At 37.9% G+C, this 13,256-nt stretch overlaps 1 protein-coding gene across 6 annotated transcripts in view; it reads right to left on the bottom strand.

Annotated features, from left to right (window-relative positions):
* Positions 1-13,256, bottom strand: part of MRPL1 (mitochondrial ribosomal protein L1) — a 146,913-nt gene that overhangs the window by 19,682 nt on the left and 113,975 nt on the right. The gene's annotated exons all lie outside the window — the stretch shown is intronic.

The raw sequence follows: 13,256 nt of genomic DNA, 5'->3' as shown, positions 1-13,256 counted from the left end.
TCTGGTAACTGTACAAGTATTTATTTTAGTGTTTTTCAAATATTCAACTAATGCAAACTATCTATTAGGAGACATTACTGTGAAAGAAAAAAACTTCTGTAACTCTTCTTTTAGAATGCTACATTCACATGTCTTTACATGTCAAGACTTAATTATCTTACGGAACATGTCTTAGTAAAGTATTTTGAAGTTGCTCTACTTGAGATTCCTTGATTTCCAAGTATTTTCCCCAAAGCACATCCTGAGGCAGAATACACCATCCCCTGATCCCTACACCCAAGGTTTTAGGGATATTTTCTTGAAGTTTTTTGTTGATTTACTTTTATTTTTTATTATTTTTTTTAAAGATTTTATTTATTTGAGAGAGAGCACAAGCAAGGGGAGTTGGGCAACAGGGACAAGCAGATTCCATGCTGAGAGCAGAGCCTGACATGGTGCCCAGAGATCATGGTCTGAGTGGAAGTTAGACACTTAACCGACTGAGCCACTCAGGCACCTCTGTTATTGATTTACTTTTAAAGGAAACTAAGAAAATGCTTAGAAATTCATGCTTTCAGGGGCGCCTGGGTGGCTCAGTTGGTTAAGCGACTGCCTTTAGCTCAGGTCATGATCCTGGAGTCCCTGGATCGAGTCCCGCATCGGGCTCCCTGCTCAGCAGGGGGTCTGCTTCTCCCTCTGACCCTCCCCCCTCTCATGTGCTCTCTGTCTCTCTCATTCTCTCTGTCTCAAATAAATAAATAAAATCTTTAAAAAAAAAAAAAAAGAAATTCATGCTTTCAGGAGTACAAAATAAGACTACTTAACCACACACATTCACACAACACATATCTGATACAGAGACATCTTCAGGATGCTATGGTAACACTCTATGCAATAACAAATATCCTGCTATTCAATGAAAATTATAGTAAGTAAATATATAGTGAACAAGCCCTATTCATAAAACCTAGCTCACAACTTTGGAAAGTGCTTATGTTTATCATTCAAATTCAATGCATGTTACTCTTCTAAAATATACCAGTTAAAATCAGTTATATTACATCCCAATGTTTAAAGGATTTTACACTTTACCAAACGAATCAATTTTTAAAAAATTCATGTAAAACTCGTAATAGCGTAACTGGCAAAAAAAAAAAAAAAATCACATGGTAATAGTTCAAGTTCAAGCAAGGTTTCTATTTTCCAGGGACTCTGAGACCCCTGTGAGAAATGTGCTCTGTAAGCATGAAGAGAATTCCTCATGAAAAAAAAATATTCTCATCATCACCAGACAACATTTGACACTCACTTGGACATGATACAATATCAAACCCTAAATGAGAAGGTTTGGACATTATTGGAGGAGTTTTCACTTAAGCCAATACATAAGCGGGAGTTCTGAGAGAGAAAAAAAAATCAAGCAATGCTTAATTCACCTTCTTAAGTCCAGAGAACTTACAGCTTTAATCAAGTAGTTCACTGGCAGGAAAAGCACCTGCTATGTTAAAAAACAAAACAAAACAAAGTAAAACGAAACTAATGGTATCAACATGTGTCTCCATTCATTCCTCTCTTAATTCTCTACATTAATCAAATTGTCCTTCTTTCTATTATCAACTGAAGTAACCACCACAGCCCTAGAAGTTCCTTCACCCTTTGTTAAAGACCTATAGCTACCTTAAATTTGGGAAAGTAATAGATACAAGAAAAAGCAAGATGTCCAACATATGCTTTTCCTATTTACAATTAAGTTATGCTCTACACTGTTATACTATAATATACTGAACTAATATATCAAACAATACTTTTGTGGACTTACACTGTTTACAGTTAGCTAAAATAAGATGCTAAACACATGCAACATATACTTCCTCTGTGACTTTCATTATTAGGATGACTTCAAGGATTTCATTAAGTTCTAAAATATATAAAAATGTCTTTGAACACAGTTTACATTTTTGTCCAAATTTTAGCACCTCTAATCTTTAGTACTGTGTCCTCTGTTGAATTTTAAAATATTTATAACCGTAGTACTTCATTTTACCTTTTTTTTAGATGTTATATAAAATTATGAAAAATCTATATATTTTATGGTTTATCTAAACCATAAAATGTGATTACTTAATTGGCTACTGATGTTAATTATGGTCAAAAAAAGTATGCATGCATGAATTTTATCAAAATTTGCATAGGAAATGTATTTGGGCTGAAAATAACCTAGAGATAACTCAGGAAAGCAACATTTGCTTGCTTCTCTACCTCTATCTCAGTTACTCTGCACTTCATGGTGCTCTCATGCAATAACAATTTGTAATCTTACAAAGGTAAGGATGGACCATTTTGAGATGATTTATTATCTGTTAGATTCTCAGTATCAAAGCATAAGACTTGGTACACCAAAGGAAAAAAAAAAAACTGGGATTGGTGGACCCTGAACTATGGTAAGCATCATATTTGCACATGTGCATACATGTGCATTTGAGTATCTAATTACAGTACAATTACATCTAATTGAGTATCTAGTTACAATACTATTTATGTTTAGCTAAAGTGACTGCCCACTACAGGACAAGATAGTTATTCCTCATTCTGTAGCAGATATGGTTTCAAGAAAAGACTATCTTACTGAATCCTACCTTGTGCTTAACATCTTTTATTATGTCAGAAATAATTCCCTAAATGAATACCTACCGCTTACAACGATGTGGACGGAACTGGAGGGTATTATGCTAAGTGAAATAAGTCAATCAGAGAAAGACAAGTATCATATGGTTTCACTCAGATGTGGAATATAAGAAATAGTGCAGAGGATCATAGGGGAAGGGAGGGAAAACTGAATGAGAAGAAATCAGAGAGGGAGACAAATCATGAGGGACTCCTGCCTCTGGGAAACAAATTGTGGGTTGTGGGGGGGGGGGGGATCTCTAGTCACACTTGGAGAACTGCTAGACAAAAGGTTAAGTCTTAAAACATTTTGGAGGACTAAGGACTACAGTGTAGAAAAAGGATTTGACTTAATTATTTACCTTTTACAGGGGAATAAAACTAAGAAACAAACGACAACAACAAGCAATGTTCACATGATTTTTTAACAATCACATGATCCTCCCCAAAGTGGTCAGCTGCTGTCACTGAAATGTTCTGATAGCCCATAGATGAATGAGCATCTCTAACTGGAAACTGGAGAGAGGACTGCTCCTTTGGCAAGCACCTGTTAGAACATCTGATCTCCAAAATCTCTTCCAAATGCAATGTTCTAAGATTAAATAAAGGATGGCCTGGCATACAGTTTCTGCAGATGGGCCAATGGTCTTAATCACCATGACTCCTAACAGTCACAACCAAGAAAAGGGAAGATAATCTGTGTGCCTTCTACACAACATTAAGGAAAGTAATAAGAATAATTGATTGAATGAGCAGCTCTATTTATTGAGTAAATACTCTGTGCCAAGCTCTATTCTAAGCATTATGTAAATATTCTCATTCATTTCTCCCAAGAATCCTTTGAGATAGGAACTACTGCAATTCCTTTTTTACCATTAGAAACTGAGACTTGGAAAACTTTATAACCTATCCAAGGGCACACACCCCTGGTAAAGAGCAGCTCAGCAGCTGTGTGCATGAGCTCTAACTAAAGGCAGAGAAATCTAACCCTGGACACAGTTTTTAAGTGTTGGTAACCCTTATGAGAAATGAAGTATCAGTTGCCTGGAAAACACAAATGAGTTTGTTATAAACATAGGGTAGAAAAAGAGGAAACTAAGTGAAATGCTTAATGGAAAGGAAGATGCATTTAGGTGGGAAAAATATGAATTTTTCTCTCTACCAAATGAATCCTTTATTACCTTCCAAGCTTTTAGGTGGTAACATCATATAATTCAGCAACCCTTTTTTGGCTCCCACTCTATCCATCATCATGCTGGGAACTAGGAACAAAAGATGAATAAGATACAAACTTTGCCCTCAAGAAACTTACAAACTGGTAACTAAAATACAACATCACAGGTGCCACTCTAACTATATGAACAACGTAGCACCAAGGCACAGAGGAAGAAGTGACTGACTTTGACAGAGAAGGCTACCCAAAGAAGGGGGCATGTGAGTCTTAAAGATTAACTGAGTCTTAAAGGATGAAGAAGTTTCAGGGACAATGAGGATCTTCTAGGCAGAAGGTGTAGCATGAGATAATGTGGTAACAAGGTAGAACAGGTGACCATAACGTGGCTCACTATATCTAGGCCCAGCGTTGCAAACTCAAATGCCTACAGTGGCCAGAGCAGGTAATGTGTAGGATTCAGGAGGACTAGGTTTGGGTGCAATATGGCTACAACACCTGGGTGATGCAGGCTGTGCAGAAGTGGACAGTACCACTCCATATGGGGGAGGCAGGAAGCTACTCAGCACTAATAGACTGTTACACTGGGGGCTGTGGGGCCAGGGTTAACAGAATTCCTGACTTGTCAAGAACTAGAAATCTGAATTTCTTTGTGATATCATCTAGTTTTTAAATGCTGATTCAAGAAACAAAACAAAACCACTATATGGACCCAATAAGTATGGGGACCAAATTCAGCCTGTAAGCTGCCAATCTTCAGCCTGAATCACTGAAAATAGCAAGAAATACTGAATTTGAACTTGACATATTGATTGGAGACTACAGAAAGATTTGAATGTAAAGCTAAAGATTTTATTTAGAACTGCAAGCAGTGAGAAACTAATGTTTCTCAGCAGACAAATGGTATATCTGATCTAGGTTTTAGGAAGAATTCCACAGGAAGGAGGTAAAACAGGAACTGGCAAACTTTCTCTATAAATGGTCAGACAGCAAGTATTTTGGGCTTTGCAGGCCAGTCTGTGTTGCAACTACTCAACTCTGCCCTTTTTAGCACGAAAGAAGGACAATACATGAACGAATGAGCACAACTGTGCTCCAGTGAAACGTGCCTTACAAAAACAGGTAAAGAGCTAGAAATGGTTCACAGGCCAGCCTGCAGACCTCTGGTGTGGAAGACAGACTGAAGGATGTTTGAGGAAGTGAATGGGCAAAAACAACCACTAATTTTTGCCAGATCAAAAAAGATCTTTGTGTTGTTAACAGAAAGCTTTGTTAGGTGCTGAGAGACTTTTACTATGTATCTACCTACTATGCAGATGAAGCAAAAAAAAAAAATGTTTTGTCAGGCTAAGTATTGCATTGCCATTTAAAGTAACAGGAGGAAAAATGTTTAGCAACTGTTTTAACAGCTGTCCTAAGCTTAGATATGTGTTTGGAAGAAGATGTTGTATGGGGCTTTTCTGGAAGCTTCTTCAGGACTGATGATTAGGTCCTAAAACTGAAAGCAAAAAAAGGCACGTAGTACCCTATACTCTAAAGAAAGATGCCAACAATTAAAGGAGCCAAAAAGGTCCTATTATAATCAACATCCACCTGAGTAGAAGCAGGCCAAGTGAGGAGGCAAGGCTTCAAGCAGCTACTCTGCAGAGATAGGGGGCACCTGTCAGGAGGGGAGACTAGCTGGCTGAACATGTGCTATGAAGGACATCAAGCCAATAAAGGGCTAGCCAGAGAAGTTGCAATAATCAATGTGGGAACAAGAAATATAGGTAGGTAAGCAGAGGCATGTGCCTCTTCTCCCTTATTCCCTTCATCAGGCCTCTAACCCCAGAGGAGTCAAGTCTGGGAAGGCGATTGGGGCAAGGTATTTCAGAACTGAATCAAGTCATTGTAGCACTCTTCATGTCTACAGTGGGAGGAGGTGTGAGTGAAAACTTAATAAAGCCCGCCTCACTTTAGATCACATGGGCCATAAAAGCCTGGTTCCAAACTGGGCAAGAGAAATCTTTGCCTAGGAACTGGATCAGACTGCACTTTTTTTTTTTTTTAAAGATTTTATTTATTTATTTGACAGAGAAAGACACAGCGAGAGAGGGAACACAAAGGGGGAGTGGGAGAGGGAGAAGCAGACTCCCTGCCGAGCAGGAAGCCCGATGCGGGACTCGATCCCGGGACTCCAGGATCATGACCTGAGCCGAAGGCAGTCGCTTAACCAACTGAGCCACCCAGGCGCCCTAGACTGCACTTTTAATTACTGGCAGTCACTGGAATTGTGAGATCTATCTCACATGCCAGAGAAGGGAACAGAGAAAGGAAAAAGTACACGTGGCACAGCTAGAATCAGAGAGCGGAGAAAAACCATTCCATGTTTGGATCCCACTAAATTCAGACTTCCAATAAAGAGTTACACATTTATATACAGAACTGTATTTCTGTACATATGAAAGACATGCACTTATGTTCACAGGAATGATATACATGATGAGAGATACCAGAAACAGTCTAAATGCCCAAGAAAAGGAATAAGGTTGAATATATTATGAGATATCTACATGACATGACAATATAGCTATTAAAATTATATCTTGCAAGAATTTTAGTAATTTGGAAAAATATTCAAGAAACAGTATTTAAGGAAAAAGAGAATACAAAAGTTAATATATAGTATGATAGCAACGTTACCAAACGCAATCTTTGAATGAATTTTATATTCTTATGCTATTTAATATTTTTCAAATATTTTATTATGTACTTGTTAATAAAAAAATTAGTTTCAGTTTAGCATTTAAAATTACAAAACCAGGCCTTTATGATGCTACAAATTACAAGGGCATACTTTACTTCTTCATGTTTTTTTGAAATGAGACTCATTCATAGTGATAGTGGAGGAAAGAGCAAAACCCCTGCCCTCACCACCACCACAGCTGCAACAGGCTAATTCTGTTGTTACAGCTTAGATAATTTTTAATTATATTTTCAAGATTAAAAGGCAGTTACATTGGCCTTTTTTAGGTGTACAGTTCCATGAATTTTAACTCACACATACATTTGAGGAACCACCACCATAATATATGATAAACAACCAAAAAACCTTCATTTGATCTCTCATAGCCACTCCTAACCCTTGTAACCCTTGCTGTCACTATAGCGTTGTCTTCCCAAAAATGTCATACAAATGGAGTAACAGTATGTAACCTTTTTTTCTTTCCTTTGTAATTTTTTTAAAAGTGTGGTAGGTAAAATATACACAGCACAAAATTTACCATTTTAACTGTTTTGAAGTATGAGGTTCAGTGGCATTAAGTACATTCTCATTGTTGTGCTACTCTCAACACCATCCATCTCCAGAACTTCTTCCATCTTCCTCGTCTAAAACCGTACCCGTTCAACACTAGTTCTCCATTCTCCCCTGCCCCCAGGCCCTGGCAACCACCATTCTGTTGTCTGTCTCTACGAAAATGACTGCTCTAGGTACCTCAAACAAGTGGAATCATAAGAGTATTTATCCTTTGTCAATTGGTTTACTCCATTTAACATGTCTTCAAGGTTCATACATGTTATATATAGCACGTGTCAGAATTTCCTTCCTTTTTAAGACTGAGTAATATTCCATTGTACATACAGGCATACCTCGTTTCCTTGAGCTTCACTTTATTGTACTTCACAGATACTGTGTTTTTCACAAATTGAAGGTTTGTGGCAACCTTCTATTGAACAAGTCTACCGGCACCATTTTCCCAACAGCATTTGCTCAATTCATATCTCTGTCATATTTTGGTAATTCTCACAATATTTCAAACTTTTTCACTATTATATTTGTTATAGAGTCAATCGATACAAGGAACTTCACTGCTGACTGCTTTTAAGAAATTTCCACAGCCACCTCACCTTTAGCAAGCACTGCCCTGATCAGTCAGCAGCCATCAACATCAAGGCAAGACCCTCCATCATCAAAGATTACAACTCACTGAAAGCTCAGATGATGGCTAGGATTTCTTAGCAATAAAATAATTTTTAATTAAGGTATGCACATTGTTCTCTTAGACATACTACTACTTCACACTTTAAAGGACTACTGTATAGTATAAACATAACTTTTATATGCAGTAGGAAACCAAAAAATTCATTTGACTCACTTGACTGCAGTATTTACTTTACTGCAGTGGTCTAGAACTGAACCTGCAGTATCGCCAAAGTATGCCTGAATATACATTTTGTTTATCCATTCATCTGTCATGGACAATTGGGGTACTTCCACTTTTCGGCTATTTGAATAATGCTGCTATGAACATGGCTGTACATACACCTGCTTGAGTTCCTGCTTTCAATTCTTTGGGGTATATTATCTATAACTAGAATCTATGGATCTATGGTAATTCCATATTTAATTTTTTGAGGAACTGTCATGTCATTTCCCACAGCAACTGCACCATTTTATATCCCCACCACCAATGCACAAGGGTCCCAATTTCTCTGTATCCTCGCCAACACTTATTTCTGGGTTTTTTTTTTATAATAGCCATCCCAGTAAGTATGAAGCAGTAACTCATTTTGGTTTTAATTTGCATTTTCCTGTTGGCTAATGATGCTCAGCCTCTTTTCATGTCTTTATTGGCCATTTGTATATCTTATTTGAGAAATGTGTATTGAGATCCTTTGCTCATTTTTGAATTATTTATCACTTTATTATTGAGTTACAGTGGTCCCCCCACTAACGTTCCAAGACCCCCAGTGGATGCCTGAAACTGCAGATAGTACCAAACCTCTATACTAGGTTTTCTCCTATACATACATATCTATGATAAAGTTTAACTTATAAATTAGGCACAGTAAGAAATGAAAAATAATAAAATAATTATAATCATATACTGCAATAAAAGTTACATGAATGTGGTCTGTCCCTCAAAATATCTTACTGTACTATGCTCACCCTTCTTGTGATGCTGTGATATGATAAAATGCCTAATGGTGGGGCACCTGGGTGGCTCAGTCAGGTAAGTGTCTGACTCTTGATTTTGGCTCAGGTCATGAGCTCAGGTTTGTGAGATCAAACCCTGCGCCGGGCTCCACGCTCAGCAGAGAGTTTGCTTGAGAGTCTCTTTCTCTCCCTCTCCCTCTGCTTCTCCCCACTGCCTGCTGTTTCTCTCTCAAATAAATAAATAAATCTTTTTAAAAAATGCCTACATGGGGCGCCTGGGTGGCTCAGTTGGTTAAGCGACTGCCTTAGGCTCAGGTCGTGATCCTGGAGTCCCGGGATCGAGTCCCGCATCGGGCTCCCTGCTCGGCAGGGAGTCTGCTTCTCCTTCTGACCCTCCTCCCTCTCATGCTCTCTGTCTCTCATTCTCTCTGTCTCAAATAAATAAATAAAATCTTTAAAAAAAAAAAATGCCTACATGGTGAGATGAAGTGAGGTGAGTGACACAGGCCTTGTGACATAGTGTTAAACTGTTACTGACCTCCTGACAATGCGTCAGGAGGACCATCTACTTCCAGACCGCAGTTGACTGTGGGGAACTGAAACTGGAAAGCGAAACCACAGACAAGGGGGGACTACTGCATAAGAGTTCTTCACATATTCTAGATACAAATCTCTTATCATATATATGATTTGCAGATATTTTCTGCCATTCAGTTGGTTGCCTTTTTACTCTGCTGATAGTGATCTTAGATGCACAGAAGTTTTACATTTTGATGAAGCCACATTTATTTCTTCTGTTGCCTGTGCTTTGGTGTCAATACATAACCTTTTGAGACTCCTTTCACTTGGGTTATAGAATGTAACCTTTCTGAGGTTCACTTAAGTTGTTCTATCAATAGTTCACACCCTTTTTGTCACTGAGTAGTATTCCATTGTATGATATACCAGATGGGGTTTTTTAATCCATTCATATATAGGACAACTGAGTTTTTTTCCAGCTTTTGATGCTTTTCAATACAGTTCCTATAAACATGTGTTCAGATATTTGTGTGAATGTAAGTTCTGATTTCACTTTAAATGTTTCAACTCTAAGGGCACCTGGGTGACTCAGTCAGTTAAGCATCTGACTCTTTAGGATCATGAGTTCAAGCCCCGCATTGGGCTTCCTCTCCTTCTGGGACACAATAGGAAAGATACATCTTTGTTATTGGCCCATAGGACCCTAAGGCTTTCTTTTTTTTCCAATCTTTTGTCTTTGCTTTTCAGATTGGATAATTCCTATGATCTTTCTTTCTTTCCTCTGTCATCTCCATTAATTTCATCTCCAGTAGTTCATAAATAATTTTTATGAGGTCCCTTTCCCAGGTTCCCCCCCCTCCTTGATCTTCCCAGTACTTTCTGGTTCCCTAAGGCCCTCCTTTTGGAACCCTAGCCAGAAAGCTGGGGCTTTATTTACCCTATTTTGCCACTTACTCTCTGTAACTGCTCCTGCATTGGGGGCCAACTGACAGGACAGAGAAAAGAAGCAAAGACAGTATGCCCCCGCTCTTGGGACCACAGATCCTCCAGTCAGAAAGGAAGGTTCCCCCTTCTCAAATTTTAGATACCTGTACCCTTTCCTGCACCAATTGTCCCCACTAGGATCCATGATCTCTACTTCTCAAGCCTGAAGTAAAGGGCTTCTCCTGAAGCTCTCTCTGCCTGTGCCAATGTCCACTTCCCAGTTTCAGGCTATGGTGAGACCAGTTAATGTGACAACACAAGGAGAAAAATGGCAAACTCACCACCAGTGCTGAGTGGTGGTACTTCAAATTCTGGTCTTCCGTAATTTGCCTGTTACTATTTACTTTTCAGAGTCTTCATTTTTTTTTTAAAGATTTTATTTATTCATTTGAGACAGAGAGATACAGAGAGAGAGATCATGAGCAGGGGGAGAGGCAGAAGCAGTCTTCCTGCTAAGCCAGGAGCCCGATGCGGGGCTCGCTCCCAGGACCCCGGGACCATGACTGAGCCGAAGGCAGACGTTTAACCATCTGAGCCACCCAGGCGCCCCTTTTCAGAGTCTTCAAATAGCTACTCCATGCATTCTGTCCAGGTTTTATAATAGCTGCATTCAGTGCGAGAGACAGGTTGTCATGTGATTACACCATATCACCTGGAACCAGATCTTCAGGCTTTTGTGTTATGTATTTATATTTTAGGGTCGGGAAACTTTTTCTGCAAAGAACTAGATGGTAAATATTATAGGCTTTTAAAGCCACATATGATTTTTGCTGCATATTCCCTTTTTTTTTTCACAACCCTTTAAAAGATCATTCTAAGCTCACAAGTGGTACAAAAACAGACTCGCAGAGCCACTGTCTGCCAACTGCTGTATTAGAATACATTGTCTCCAAATATATAAAAATTCATGCAAAAGACAAGTTGTGGTATGAGTTATGCTTTACATTACTTTAACAAGTTCCTAACTTTCAGGGCCCCTGGGTGGCTCAGTCAGTTAAGCATCTGCCTTCAGCTCAGGTCATGATCTCAGGGTCCTGGGATCGAGCCCCGCGTCGGGCTCCCTGCTCAGTGAGGAGTCTGCTTGTCCCTCTCTCTCTGCCCCTCCCTGCCTCGCTTGTGCTCTCTATCTCAAATAAATAAAATTAAAAAGAAAAATTCCTATGTTTACCAAAATCTACATGGGGGAAGGAGGGTGCTCTCAGGCAACAGCAGCTTTCATCATTGCTTATGCTAAAGCTATTTGGAAAATGCTTAATTTTGTGTTTCTATTTAATATATTTAATAATTCATAAAGGGTCTTATTGGTGTTTTATTGTTTACTATATATACTGTATTAGTGAATGTTATTTGTTTGAAAGTAACACTGATGACACTCACAGGGAATCATCTTTCAGATCCATTCAATGTCCTCTCCCAGCATTTGGATAAAAACAGACTGCATTAAAAGCTATGAAACTTATCACTGGTCTTTGAAGTAAAGTTAACAAAAGAAAGCTGTGTATGCAGTATACTGACAACTACTTATTAACAAATGGATTAAGAAAGGAAAGCAAGTCAGTGTACTCCCCTTTTACATGTTACGACACACTCATATTTTTCATCATGTTATTCTATTAATCAGTGATCACTACATTATTGAGTTAATATAATGAATTAAAAAGAAAAGTTAGCAGTTTTTTTCAAATGGTATGGTTTTTTTTATGCTATTATTTATATCTGATAGAAGGGGAAAGTCACACCTTCAATTCCCAAAAGTTCTGGGAAATTATCTTCTAATTTCATGACAATATAGGTAAGAAAATTGGAAATAATAATAAATGATTCTTGACCTAATACTCCTACTGGTAATAACACTGATGACTATCCATCCAAAGGATGTAACATAACATACTACAAGGATTATTCATCCCAGTTAAATACACATCTCTCACAATAAAGCATCAAGCAGAATGCTCGCACATATTGGGTTCTGGATAAATATTTGTTTCTCTCTCCTCTTTCTTAGCCCCATACTCTTGAAGATCTAAGATCTATCTCCAATCTACTTCCTTCTTTTTTAATGAGAAATAACAAGTACAGAATTTGACTTCTACAGTTTATTTTCTTCTCTTTATAATTCCCTTACCTATGAGACAGCACATTGTAGTACACCAGAAATAATACAACAAATGAAAAGTTAATTATCAACTGGAAGGAATGCAAGAAAAGGAGGAGGGCAAGTGGTAGTGAGCTATGAGCCAATGGGCTACCACTTTTTATCCAACTATGGCTTCTATCTAACTGATTTAAGCAATAATCGTCACTTGCCACTTTCACAGTTTATGGGCCTCGTTGCTATAAAATAAGCCTTCAATTTCCGCATACTATATTATCCACATCTTGTTTAACTGAACTTCAACACATTGACTTTTCCTGTTGTAACATGTTCACTAAAACTGGAGGCTCTGATTTCAACACAAGATTTTACTATGTTTATATTCCCTTACCCTGAACTTTTTTATTTTTGTTACAATATACTTCAGCTTTTATCAGCTGCCAGGTTAACAATATTTCTTGCCACAAAACAATTCACTATTACATAAGCAAAGCATAGTGATACAAGCCTATGAATGAACCATGTCTACAACTTTAAAAAGAAGAAAAAGCACATCAAAGACACTGCCTTTATATTGTGTCAAAGATCCAAGTATTTTTGAAACCTGAACAAGAAACACTAGTTAAATTAGGTCTTGGCATGATTTGGTATAAATGTAAATCTGAGCTGTCTTACCCTGTTTTTTTCCTTTTAGAAAATGAGCATAGGTTTTATCTGCCAATATCTTTATCATTTAAAAGTCTTCAAAATCTGGTTATTTATATGACTGTAAAAGGGCTACAGCTGCTTTTCCTTTAATGCTATGGTAACTGTTCACGTCAAAGCCGGTCTATTACATAATGCATATTTTAAAGATATTCCTCAAAATTTCAATACTATTTAGTGAAGTTTTTACAAGTGTTCCTCATTCAAAATCATTCAAGATT

This window comes from Mirounga angustirostris, unplaced genomic scaffold, assembly GCF_029215605.1.
Source record: "Mirounga angustirostris isolate CCGP_5_RB_7025 unplaced genomic scaffold, mMirAng1.0.hap1 SCAF_2, whole genome shotgun sequence".
Lineage (NCBI taxonomy): Eukaryota > Metazoa > Chordata > Mammalia > Carnivora > Phocidae > Mirounga > Mirounga angustirostris.
This window is presented reverse-complemented; position numbering and strand designations above follow the sequence as displayed.